The sequence below is a fragment of the Cylas formicarius genome, unplaced genomic scaffold, assembly GCF_029955315.1.
Source record: "Cylas formicarius isolate icCylForm1 unplaced genomic scaffold, icCylForm1.1 PGA_scaffold_10__41_contigs__length_53128322, whole genome shotgun sequence".
NCBI lineage: Eukaryota > Metazoa > Arthropoda > Insecta > Coleoptera > Brentidae > Cylas > Cylas formicarius.
Genome location: NW_026844214.1, coordinates 5,719,829 through 5,734,266, shown reverse-complemented (window position 1 = coordinate 5,734,266; position 14,438 = coordinate 5,719,829). Strand labels below are relative to the sequence as shown.

Sequence of the window (14,438 nt, the reverse complement as noted above, 5' to 3'; positions counted from 1 at the left end):
TCACTGTAGCTCAATTACATAAGCAAGCGAAACAAATTAAAAGGAAAAATGAAAAAGAGAAAAAGTAAAATAACTACTATACCCGTAGTCAATGATTTAATTGTGCAATTTCCATGTAGTATGTTTAACGTAAATTGATAATTTGAGAAGTGCACTTTACGAACAGCTAGTATCTAAACTCGGAGGACAAGGCTTTGGATGATGTCTGAACCGTACCAGGGAATGTTTTAGTGGAAAGTGTGATTGTCGACGAAAAAATTAAATTAAAAATTAAATTTTCACAGAGATTAGGATCGTACCATGAAATATAAGTAAACCTAAACAACATAAACTAACCAAAATTTACCAAATCTTAATATAGAAACTGACACAAACTAACCAAAATTAACAGATAACCCAACCTAAGGTGGATTGCCTTAAAACTAATACCTGTCGGACTTTGTATGGATGAGGCGTGTAATACTGACTTTATACAAATATTGTGGTGCATTATCATTCTGCTTTTTTTGTAACTCCATGAATAGTGGACCAATTTTTACAAATAACTTTTATTACAAATTTAATTCAATTAATTGACAGTTTTACTAGAGAAATATACATAATAGCAGCTGTTGGAAAATGATTGTAATCCAACCAAGGCTGCATATTTAATTTTTCCATTTAGTTATATTAACCGCTGAAAAAGAATTCCTTCAATACAACCATTTTAAGCATTTAAAAGGATATATTATCAACTCAAAATCATGTTATTCAAATATCTAAAAGTAGCTGCCCGTAACTACGGCCCAAAAAATTTGAAAACTAAAGCCGTATCTATTCTAGATACGTTCGTGACTAATAAGAATATTTATTTAGTTTAATCGAAAAATTTAGTTGTTTGTTTTCAGCGCTGCATGAAAATAACACAAAATCGCGTGAGACGCACACATATTAAAATTAATGAATGAAAAATCTACTTTTTCCGATCGGTCATAAATCACTTAATTTTGGTTTGTGGAACGTAATTAGGTAGGCGTGGCAAAATATATAAATTTAAAATATAAAACATGTTAGCGTTAGAGACATTTTCGATGTTCATAAGTATCGATCTGGGTCAAACCATCGCCAGTGCCGCTATTTTATATCTTCAATTGAAACAGAAATAAAACAGAAAATATAACAGAAAAAATTCAATATAGTAGTTATATATTTACAGCTTAGTTGCCTTCTTGCCATTTTTTTCAAACAAGGTGACCCTATGTAAAGTTGTAGATTTCGAAATATTAGCAATAAACGTTTTTTTACTGTAAAAATCCAAAACAGTTATTAATTGTACAAGAAGATGACCATCAACCATGGCAGAAAAAGAAAACATCGGACCTTACAGGAATAGTTCTGCCTTTTGACATTTTTTTGTAATTCATACAAATCGTGCGCGGTAATTCAGTTATTAACACAAAAATTATTAAAATTTTCATGATATTATGTATGGAATCAATTTTATCCAAAATATCGATGGATTATTCCACTTTCGCAAGTCATCGCCAACATATTTATGGAAGCTTTTGAGGAGAAAGACCTCGACACTTTCCATCTAAAACCAAAAGTATTCATGATATATGATATTGTCTTAATCATTTAAAGCCTTTACACCCTAACATACGTTTTAATATTGAATTGGAAACTAATAATAATAATGATCAGATGTACCATTGGATCATTTAACTCATAGAAAACATACGCACACAGGCCAATTCCTTAATGCACAACCACATCACTATCTTAATCCGAATTCCTAGACTCATAATTAAAACACTTAACGTTTGCCCTTCTCTCAAATATGTTCCATAATAGAGCAGCAATTAAGCGTTCCTTTATAAAATACAGTTCACCACAACTTCCCAAAGAAAAAGAGTCCGAAAGCGACCCCACACTTGGCATTATGGTCCTTCCTTATATTCAAAACATCACTGACCATCAAACCATCAATAAACCAGTTGTCCAAAAATCTTTCAACGTCTTCGCTCCTTCAAAGACAAAATTCCATTTCAGACAGCATTGCATTCCACGCATATGCGGTTAAGGATACATTGGAGGTAGAATAGCCGATAATGTTCATTGTCCTCCCTTTAGCACCGCCTCCCCTTCAAAGTATATAAGCAGGTTTAGAGTAGTTGCAGTTAAGTTCCGAAGAAGCCAACGGAATTTTGCAAATAGTATTACAGTGACCTGTGGAAGTTCTTTTGCAAGAAAAAAGAAAGATATTCATATAGACAAAAACCTGGTATTTTCGCAATTACATATTATTTTTAGAAAAACGCAATGTAAATATGGGAAATTTATCACACACCACCTTTATTTTTTTTCGGCAAAGGGTTAAAAAATCGCACACCATTTGCGCTTTGGATTCTATAAAGGAAGTCCATAGTCGTCTTTATTCTTGTATTCACTGAGTAAAAATTACTATTCAACATAAAACCTGATTTATTTCGAAGCACATATTCAAATACTTATAGACTACACAATCCTAAAATTTAAAATTTTTTAAACTAGGGTTTCCAGGAAGTAGATTTGGAAATACCTGCTATACATCTTTTTGTCAAATCAAACCTTTGGACGTTTCGCTAATCGTTCTGTTGGCTTCTTACGAACATTGTCTGGGATGACTCATTTTTGTGGTTGTTTTTTGTGTAGTTTCCTTGGTAGAAAAATCGATTACATACAGAAATTTTAGTTTTTTAAGGCTTTTAGCCTAGTTGATCTTTGACGCATCGAAGATTTTGGTCTATTTTTTTAGTCGTAGTATGTGGATGTAAGGAAGGATAATAGTTACAAGTATAAGGTTGCTTTCAGACTCATTGTCTTCATCTTAAATTCATCAACTTAGCATTTTGGTTTTAGATGGATTCTCGATGACTGGTAATAATGGATAATGGATAGCTCTTCCTGACGTTCATAAATTTGACCTTTACAAGAAAAATTTGTTCCAGGCAAGCATTTTTCAATTAAGATGATGTATTTTAATGTATCTGAAATAATGTTAATTTAGTGAAGTACGTGGAAACTAACCAGAATATCGTTTGGTTATAATGTAATGGTTTTGAAAGGTTCATTAAATAGTATTGCAGTGGCCTTTCGAAGTTTCTTTGAAAAACATTTCGACGTTCTGGTTCTGGTTTCTGGTTATTTCCAAAGGAGGTAATAATTTTAACGCAATAAGTGAAATCCTTATCGCTAACAATAACATGAGTTTTGACTCCGAAAGGAAGACCATGTGTAAGGTGGCCTTTATTAAACTGGCTTGAACTGGGGCATTGTTATGATTTGAATTTAAAACCTACATTGAAGGGTTTCACTTTTGTGGATAATTTAATAGAGTGAAATTTTCCTATTTGCCGTTAATTTTCCGAAACGCTTCTACAGAATGTAATTTGGGTACTATTCCCATCGACTTTGAAATTTCCTCGTTCTGGATGTTTGCCGGTTAATTTTTAATGAAGCAAAAGTTCCAAAGATTTTTGGGCAAATCGAACATCGCCGCCGCCGCCCCGCCTTGCCGAAAGTTTAAATTACGCAATTCAACTGTGGTGTTCCTGAAAGAAGATGGAACACGTAATATGATTTGAAGTTTTCGGTTGAAAGGCGAACGCTCGCTTTTAAGTAATTGCTTGACATGATGTTTAACAACTTTGAATGAGATTTCGTTGGTGCTCCGCCGAAATTTCAAACTCCAATTGTTGTATTGTTGGCAGTTAAAGCGTATTCCGAGTTTAAGTCGAAAGTTTTGAATTTATGGATTAGAGGAATCTTATCCCCCGTAAGTTTCGCGCTCAAAGAAATTCCCCCGGAGCCAAAATAGAACCGACAGACTTTTCGCCCGAAGCTATTTGTTATGTGTACTTGCGTTTCAAAGCGAAAATGGAAAAAATCCGTTACGTTAAACCGCTGGTTTCGTAAGCGGATAAATAAACAATTACAGTTGGGGGTTCCGCTGGGCTCGGTGCTTGGGTTAGTACGTTTCTTTTCCCCAATTCTTGAATTAGGCAGCAGCGTTGCTCATTTCATGTAATAGGCAAAATAATAACCCAATAATCGAAATAGGCATACAATCTTTTGCCGATCACTTGAAATAGGCAACCAGTATAACAACACAAACTTAACAGTGTTCCTTTCATATTATAGGTTATGTTTTTGTTTACTTAGTAGTTGTTTGGCTATCAGGAAGGCAAAGTATTTACTTTTATAATAAATTTGTTGTGAAATTAATACATGAAAATCACTGAAACCGGTAAATCTAGTGAGGAATATGAAAAATACATATATTACATATTTTGGCCGCTATAAAGAATTGTGAAAGTATTGAAAAAAATAGACATTTTTATCAAATTAAAAGCACATACGAAATTTCGCGGGAATAACAAAGGTATGTAGAATTAAAAATAATAAAATCAGGACTACCAGAATTAGTGCATGGAACGTTATTCGAAATTTATATACACAAAGAAGAAAAAAAACTTACAATTTATCGATCAATCAGAACGGTATGCAGAGAGATAAAAAAAAAAGCGAACAGGGCTGGGATTGTTGTTAGACCTATTATAAGCAAAGATCTCAATTCGATAGTAGAAATCTATTTCATCGATTATCAAAGTCTACCTGAAGGCCAATATTAATTTATTTTGCACTACAAAGAACATTTAGTAAAGTATAGTATTGTAAGACAACGTATATGTAAACGTGCAGTTGAAGTAGCCAAATAGCTTAAATATTTTTTGGACTTTGGAGCGCCAACTGTTTTATAATCTGATAACGGCCGAGAGTTCACTGCAAATATAATCAAAGAAGTATGCAGTCTTTGACTTAATTTAGTTCTTATGAATGGGAGACCAGGCGATCCACACAAAAGATTCGTTAGTGCCGACAATAACATTTCTTCTTGGTCGGCCTGAAATTCGTGCCATTGGGATTATCACGATGCAATAAAAATTGAGTCTTATAAAACTATGTTTCGTCTGCCTAGGATCTAAAGTACCACAAGAATTCTTCTTCTTGCTATAATTTGTAAGGGCATAACGGAAGATACCGAATAAAAATAATGTTAGTGATTGGAAATTGGAAACACAGAACCATAACTCATCGGTAGGCCAACATCTCCGTACAACTTATTTTTGACTTGACAGTGAAAATTACACAGACAGCACCTAAGAAATTCCATCACTCCATCTAGCGGCAGCTAAGTTCTGGCTGGAATTGTATGCATTCTAGGCACGTTGGTGTATAAACTTTCCATGTCAAAGCTAACAAACTGGTCTGAAGAACTTAATCTTACCTTGTGAGCATCTGGATAGGTCTTTGATGGTTGTTTGTTGTTCTTCTCCAAAACTAATCAAAACAATTCACAGTTTGCGGTTCATTTGTTTCCGGTCTTTAAAATTGTAAGGGGACTATAGACTTTATAACATCTAACATTGACGTTTTTCGAGGTGGAAGCGCAAGTTAAGTCGCAAATAGAACACATTTCAATAGTATATTATGCAACAAGTGTGGTGTATTAAACACAAGTGCGACAAGTGTTTGTTAAACACTCCCTCCGCTGCGATCCGCTCGTGCCAAATAAACTAAATAAAAAAGTTACCAAACGTGTCGCATACTATACTTTGTCTACGTCACGAAAAATCACAACTTAACAAATTAAAAGTAATAACAGATCATCGGATTACTAAATTTCGTACCATTGATCGGTTCTGCTATTGTTGTGTCTTTTTAACTGTGTACGTTAGACAGAGAGAGATGCATTATTGGGTATGTCATATAAACAACGGAATAAACACAATTTTAAAACGTTATGTAGTTTATATAACTTGTACAATGTATCAATATGTACTTTATTTAAAGAAAAAGACTGTAATTGGAAGAAAAATCATCCAAGGAGAGCTTTTAAGAGGATCAAATTGTTAAGATCGTATAATCAAGAAAACGCAGGTCCTAATCTTCAATTCTGTTTCGTTTGTACTGATGAGATATGGAAACTGTAAAAACCACTAAATGTCATGCGATCGGTATGTTTGCTGCGTTAAACTTAAATTATAAAAGTCACTTTACTTACCGACTAGTCCACCAGATTTAAATTGTGCGATATATTACATAACATTTTTCTGTGTATTGGTTTTTGGGTACATTTTTGTAAAAACAACAAGAATACATTCACTGACATGACCCTCTGAATTGACAAATGTCAAAATTCAAACCGTGCGGTATAATCTAAAACACCCAATTGCTTCCAAAACCGTGCGGTAATATCCCAGAAATGTCCGAAAGGGCAAGATCGGTGTGTAATTAAGTATTTTACAGATGGGGGTAGAAAAAAAACTTTATACCTATCGCTACGTAATATAGAGATTAAGAAATTTAGTTTCTATGGATTTGTTGTATATGTTTATTAGTGTCTAAATTATAGGATAGTATGCTCGGGAAACATATCACGCTCCGGAGCAGCATTTAGATTGTAGAAACGTTTCATAAGAACAATGTTATTTAAACCTAGGTTTTCACTTATAATCAACTATTTCGTGATACGGGAATAGTAACTTTTTCTCGTCTTTTAATTTATAATTGTGTGTTAATCGTTAAATCAAATCCTAGTACCCTATGAGCCACGTCCAAATCCTAACCTACGGGTAAGCTTTAATTTTGGTAAAAAAAATCCCAGCCATAAATTGTCTATACTTGCTAATAATTCGGTTATTTTGCCGATAATTTTTTTTTATCATTTGCCTACTTCACTGAAACAGCAACATAGTGCTGGTAAGTTTGAATATGTAATAAAAACCAATTGAGTTCGTCATGCCTTTTATGGCTTAAATGGAATTTTTGTGATAACATTTTTGTTATAATCATATTTTATGTTTGTAAATGATTTTAATGTTTAATGTTAGTAATATATTCGTTATATTCTTGACATTATCCGATACCTGAAATCAGATCTATAGAACTAAATTTGATATACGTTTATTTAATACACCAAAAGCGGAGGCTAACCAAAAATATGATTGAATTCCTGTTTATTCATTGCAAATGGTTGATCGAGAGTTTGCTTGTAGCCAAATTCGTCTCGAAATCAACCAAACCGGAATTTTCTACTTTCCCTAACCGGCCACATTAATCACCGACCCACGTTTGCGTTTTCTGCTTCGCATCCCTCCGAGCTGCCAAAATGACGAAAAAATACCCGATGCACTTCGTTATATGAAGTGAATAATGGCGAAACACGTAAAAACGTATCAGAATTCTATTACAGTCGGGCGATAAAAATGACCGTGGGATCAAAGAACCAATTTATATTCCAAAAGTCTGAAGGTGCCTTCTAACCTATATGCATCAGGGGCAGAGGTATGACAGTGACTGATGGCCCGGGTACACATATGGGCGCTATGTAGGACGATCTCCGCTGGGAATAAAGATGTTATCCGTAAGGCTGAACTCGTATTACCTTCCTAATAGGCCTTGACCATGTTAAAAGAATTAACTGTGTTTTAGTATTCGTTCAGACCATGACCAAACTCGTTGCGTTCGAGTTATTCTAGATTGTTGTTCGAAATATATGGGGTGGATGGCAGGATAGAAGTTTATAGCGAACAACAAACATCGCTGGATTTCCATACCCGAGAACAATAGTGCCCCCCCCCCGACAGCTTTCTCTCCTATTTTTGTTAAAAAATAAACAAACGTGTATAGTAAAAATATTACAAGATATTTTATTTACCTACCTACTTCATAAATTGAACTGAAAAGTAGCAATGTAAATATTTAATTATTCAATATCAAGATGAAGAGTCTGTCCAAGATAAGGATGTCTACCATGGGATATTGGAAACCATAAGAGTTACGTAGATGGTTAAATTAGAAAAAAGTTGAATAATTTACCGTTAAATAACTTGCTGATGAGAAAACTAAAAAATCCCATCACTTCCGGCGATCCGCCAAAAAAAAAAAAAAACAAAATTTTCGGATTGCACTTTTATTTTATTCTGACGTGATATAAAGAGACGAAAAGAATAAAAGCGACTTTCACGATGCAATCTTCTGAGGTCTACAAGGTAGCGTGGAGAGATTTTAAGTATGACGTTTTGTTTCGACTTATGTTTCGAATACCGTACGAATTAAAAACAATAACAGATTATCTGATTACTAAATTTCGTACCATTCAAACAAAATATTTACTAGTTGCCACTAAACCTATTCGTTTATCGTTCCGATCGGTTCTGCTATTGTTGTCTCTTTTTAACTGCGTACATTAGACAGAGAGATATATTACTGGATATATCATATAACAAATGGAATAAATACAATTTAAAAATTTTGTGTTATTTATTTAACTTTTACAATTGATCATTAAGTAGTTAATTTAAAAAAAAGAGACTGCAATTGGAAGAGAAATCATCAAGGATTAACAGGATTAAATTTTGTTTTGTTTGTACTGATGAGACATGGATATTTGAAAATCGTATAATTGATTTTGGCAAGATATTAATCTAAAAACTGTAAAAACAACTAAAGTTCATGAGAACGGTGTGCAAAATTTCTCTGGAAAAATTAAATTATAAATGTCACTTTACTTACCGACTAGTGCACTAGATTTTAATTATATATATTGCATAAAATTTTTCTGTCTAAGAGTTTTTGGGTACATTTTTGAAAAACTACGAATACATTCACTGACATTGCCGTCAGAATGAACAAACCTCAAAATTAAAACCTCGCGGTAAAATCTCCGAAAACATCCGATTGCCCCCAAACCCGTGCGGTAAAATCCCGGAAATGTCCGAAGTGGCTCCGATTCGTGGGAAACGAAACTGACGCAGTAAATTAGGCATATTACAGAAAATTAATATATTATGCAATAAGTGCGTAAACGGCATTAGACTCACTAGTTTATTTTACACGAGCGGAGCGAGTGTCTAATAAACGAGTGACTTAAAAAGTTTACCGAAGGTGTTGCGTGTTGTATGACCGTTAGTTTTCGCAAAACAACACGATACATACACTGACATGATCTCCCAATAACGCACGTTTTTTATTACATCAACCTGAAGTCAGAAGGGAAGGGTTATTGGGGATATTCTTTAAGAATAAAATGTCAACGAATTCTTATTCAGAACCACATAAAACTTAACTATATTAATTTCCTTGAAATTCGAATACAGGGTGATCGAAATATCGCGGGCGCATTTTTTGTTATTTTTTTGTTGGGTAGACCTTACTAAAAGGCACGGCAACAGTTTTTTTTTTATACAGAATCACCTAAAATCATAGATAACTCTCCCAGTTTGTTGAAGCGGAATATCTAGAAGTACTTTTAGTGATATTTCCAAATTGAAAATGACAACAGACTCGTATTCAGGACAACCTAAAAGTAACTAGACCAATGACCAAAGTCTTTAACGTTTAAAAAAAATAAATATTGTAAACCTTGCAAATAACGATTAATTTTTATGTGATTTTATGGTTTGACAAATTTTAATTATACGAATTTCAAAAATAATGATAAAAAAAATGCTAATTCTCCTGAACGACTAAGCAATGAATCAAACTATTGACTGGAACCTTCGGCACTGTACTAACGTTTTAGTTTTAATCTTCTCCTGAAGATGCCCACTTGGTTGGCGAAACGCGCGTCGAATACGTAAAATTGAGTTTCGGTTTGTGGTAAAACGCGTTATTGTGTGTAAGCTATGAATGATAAAATTCGGAAAATTGTCCGAGATACTTGAATAAACTCGAAATGGTGAAAAATTCATTTAATTGGAGTTTTTTATTCATTCAAACACATAAAATTTTTTGGTTGGATATTTAAGATAACGTTAAAAAAAACATTATGAAGTTGATACGACAACTGGAAAGACGAAAAGTCGATTTTAACATATCTATCTCTTAAATTAAGGAAAAGGTAGTATAGGATAGTATAAAAAAAAGTAATCAATGGCAAATGAAATTCTGGAAAAAAAAGGGAATTGTTTAATGCAAAATGGATATTAAATATTAATTATTTCAATTATGTCATAATTTTTCAGCTTGTACTTTTCAATGCGCCTTTGATTATTGCCAACTACTTTTGTTTGTGGTCGTGATAAATAAACTTTACGTTTTAATGTCCATACAGAAAAAAAAATTGCCGAGTGATATCTGGGGATCGCGGTGGCCTGCAGATTAGATGACTGTTTCGACCAATCCAACGATTAGATAGCTGTAAATACAAATTTTACTGATCGTCCAGAGAAAATTCATCAATTTCACGACTTAGTACATTTTCTAAGAATCGGAGGAAAGTGATGCAGTACAAATTTTCTTCAAAAAAATATGGTCCAATTATTTTTTCGCTTAAAATTCCACAGCAGATGTTCATCTTGGTAGAAAACTGTGTCTTGCATTGTATCATCCAATGCGTATTTTCTTCACTCCACATTCTAATACTCTGAGATGAAACAGTACCTTTTGTACATCAGTACAAACCCTGTCTGTTCTTTCGCTGTCGCCACATTCAAAAGTATGCAGGAATTTGGGTTTATAGCCCTTTTTTCCACCTTTTTGCAATTTACTCCAGATGAAGTTTTTGGAAATATTCAAGTTTACACTTTTGCTCCTAATACTGGATCGGAGATTTTCATTAAAATTATGAAGAATTATTTCACTTGGACGAACAACACGATTGCGATGTTGGTTGGCGAGTTTGTTGACTGTCCCGTTCTGATCAAAATTTCTATTGAACTCTGCACCTGCTTCAGGTAAAGATCGCAAAAACTAGATGTACAATTACTACTTTTTCTCCCAAAGATAAATTAACCATTGTAATATTCCAAACAATTATCGCCTCCCCATGGCAAACTTGGTTTTACAACATTATGTCAACGTCAATCAATTTTGATGTTTCTGTTATTTTCAATATTAGATGAGAATTAAAAATTCTTTTTAATTAAAAAAATACTGCGTGAAAGGTTTGTTTATTTCATAACCCTAATCCTTTCTAATTATATCTAATTTTAAGAAAATCGTTTTTGTTTTTCACTGAAATCTATCCAACAAAAAAAAATTATCAAAATTGAGCCACAAACAATAATTCTACAGGAGGATCTTTTTAGCGAGATACCTTCATGGAAATTAGTATAATTTGGTTTTATGTAGTCCTGAATAAGAATTCGTTGACGCTTTATTCCTAAAAAAATCGCCAATAATCAAAAATTATTTCCAGTTTGCTATGACTTCGGGTTGATGTAATAAGAGACAGAAGGTTTTAGTGCGTTATTGAGGGTTCTATCCACCAAAACAATTACTTTTTACAAAGCTTCTGGGACAGTTTCGGTCAAGCTCTGAAGAAGCCAACAGGATGATTGGCGAAACGTCAGCAATTTCGACTCAGCAAAAACCGACGCAGGAGGAATCCAGAAGTTTTGTAAAAAATATTACAGTAGCCTGTGAAAGTTTCTTTGACAAATTAATAAAACAATTATTAAAACCAAAGATTTTACAACGATGTACAGCCTTAAGTGGTATGCAAACGATATTTCAAACACCCTGTATTGCAACATTATATAAATTGGTATAGTTGGGTTCTCCTGGTCATTATATAGGAAAGCAATTCTATTTTCCTGGGTGAAACCTATTACTACACACTTATTTCAATTCAGTTTTTCAGAGATGTATCCAACAAAAATAAATGATCAAAATCGAACCATAAACAAACTTATACAAGGGCGTACTGTATAGTAAGATATCTTGTAGCGTTGAGTGTGCATAGCATAAGTCTAGACTTCGAGTTTAAACAAATAAATGGAAAAAAATCTTGAGTTAATGGTTTTTATTATTTCGCAGACTGCGTTTAAAATTTTATAAAGAAAGTGATTAGAGGTAGAGTGTGCATTTGCTGTTGAAATTATAATTAGAGCAGTTAGTATATTTGTCGAAACAGCGTATAATAAGTGTTGTTGCACTGGAATCTAGCAAAGCGCACACGGATATAAGCAGGTTAACCAATATTGGCCTTGAGTTTAATTAAAGGTTGTTTGTTTGGACGTACCATGAGTGAATCGCAGATCCTGAGGCGTCGGTTTACCAATCTCGGCCAATTTCTGAGACCTTCAATTATATACAGACTTCAATAATCTTCGGATTTTCCCGATACCAATCCGCACGTTTACTCTGAATGGTATATTGCCGACCTATTTGGTTTTATTATTTGCTTACGTCCCGCATATATAGTACGTCTACACGTTTAGAGGGAATCTGTAAACACATTTGACACCGTTTCTGTCATTATTGTTTTGCTTTATGTTCGGCCTTGCTGGGAATTTAGTTATTTGGTTCGTTGTATGTGGTGTTTGCGGAACAATATTTTGCGGCACAGCATGCAGCATAATAACTCCATCGCTTAATTTCGTACTTGTAAGCAAATTAGGGAAAAAGCAGTCGGGAAAAATAATATCTCTAGTTAAGTCGCAATTCAACACGGTTTTCCATATGGGAACAAGGAGGACAACGTTTTGGTTGGAGGTTTTACGTTATTAGTTATAATTACGCCTTGATCACGGTTCCCAAATGTCTTGGGATGGGATTGGGTGCTCTCTTATCAAGTCTGTTGCTATTAAGCTAGTGGTACCCAAGACGTGCGTTCAATTTATCTAGATAAACTTTTTAATTGGCTGTAACTTTTTTGTTTTTAGAAATATCAAGGTGAACAAAAAACGAAATGTAGGATTAGTAGTAAACAAATCGGCAAAAATAGGACTGACGTCAACAACAATAATTATTTACAAATTAAAGTAGAAAAAAAACACTAAAAATGACAAGACACACTAAAGTAAAAAATTCTTTAACTAATCTAAATGCTGCTGTATGTGACCAACATTTTCCTGAACACATTTCTCATACACTCTAATTGTATGATGTTCTGCATTTAGTAATGTTTCCGAATTGCCTCTTAATTGATTGATTGCCTCTGAAATCCTTTGCTGAAGTTCCACAACATTATTACAAGGAGTTCTGTGCATGTGCTTTTTTGTGTCCATTAAAGTTAAGTCGGGGCTGTTGGTTGGCAATCCGTAGTTCCGCCGTTCCCTATCCAACCACTGGGATATTCTATGTTAAGAAAATTTTTAACTTGCACAACATTGTGAGGGGGGCACCGTCTTGCTGCCATATAATAAATCCAAAGAAAACTGCATCTTCTTTGACATTGTTTTGCATTTAGTTTTTGAGTTTTACGAAATTGAAATGCATTATATTTATATTCTTTCAACACTGAGTAGATTGATCCCCGAAAAATACCTGTCTCTTAATATACTCTAGTAATAGAGGAAACGGGATTTAATACTTTACTGTTTTCTGCAAATTTCTTTGCCTCCGAGCTGCGGTTGTACTTTTATTATTTTATTACTCCTTCCACGGATGCTAAATTCGCGAAAAACCATTTTAACAATAATGACTTGGAGAATAATTCAACCGTCAACGTTCTTTACTAATATGTCAAACATAAACATATTTTTATTTGTCAGTCAGAGCACTCTTTGAAATTAAATAAAAATTTCCCCATTTTTGCCGATTTGTCAAAAGCGAGTGGTCTAAAATATAATGTAATATATAATATACAGGGTGGGAAGAAAACTTGGCTACTAATCCTACATTTGTTTTTTTAATTTACCAAAAAGGTTACAGCCAATTAAAATGTTATCAAGATAAATTGAACGTACTGTACCTGGTTGACTTATCTTTCAGTCCCAATTCATAAGGGGAGACACGCACTTGATATCTAATTTCAGGGGTAAATCTTCAAGAAATACTTTTAAAACATTCTAATAGTTATTTAAAGCAGATTTATTTTCTGTGATCATCATTTCAGATCCCAAAGAGGCCGTTAGAATCAGGATGCTATTATATAATTAGATTATTTGATTTGAGATAGATAATTATAAACAACGGATAAACATTTTAATACATTTTTGATTGGATTGAGCTGAGGCTTTTATTTGATGAAAATCCATATAACAAAATAAATAAGAACTGAAAGTTCAGATTTTCATGAAATTATAAATATTCACATGACAATTGTTTCGACAACACCGTGTCTTTATCAAATGTAATATTTACAAACTACCTGCTACTATATATACCGAAAAATGAAAATAAAATCTTAATTAATGTTTTTGTGAGAATTTAAGTTCAATAAAGGAGAGGTATTTAAATCTAATTGATCGTTAAGCAATACATTTCCATCCTAACTTCCTTAGACATTGATTATGGGAAACCCACGAAGTCCTTTGTTAGCCGAGATTTTTATGGATAATTAAAATAAAAGTTTTCTATGGTGGTATAGATACGTAGCCTTTGCTTGCTTTGTTGGAACGGACAGAAAATTGAATTCCTTTTTAAATTACATTAGCTCATTACATAATCGTATAAAATTCACTATC

The 14,438-nt window shown here is 33.4% G+C and overlaps 1 long non-coding RNA gene across 1 annotated transcript in view; it reads right to left on the bottom strand.

Annotated features, from left to right (window-relative positions):
• The window catches only part of LOC132708276 (uncharacterized), a 68,591-nt gene extending 56,421 nt beyond the window's left edge, over positions 1 to 12,170 (bottom strand). The window contains exon 1 of the long non-coding RNA XR_009619888.1: positions 12,050 to 12,170. This is a non-coding gene — a long non-coding RNA (uncharacterized LOC132708276). The remainder of the gene's footprint in view (positions 1 to 12,049) is intronic.
• Between the last annotated feature and the right edge of the window lie 2,268 nt (positions 12,171 to 14,438).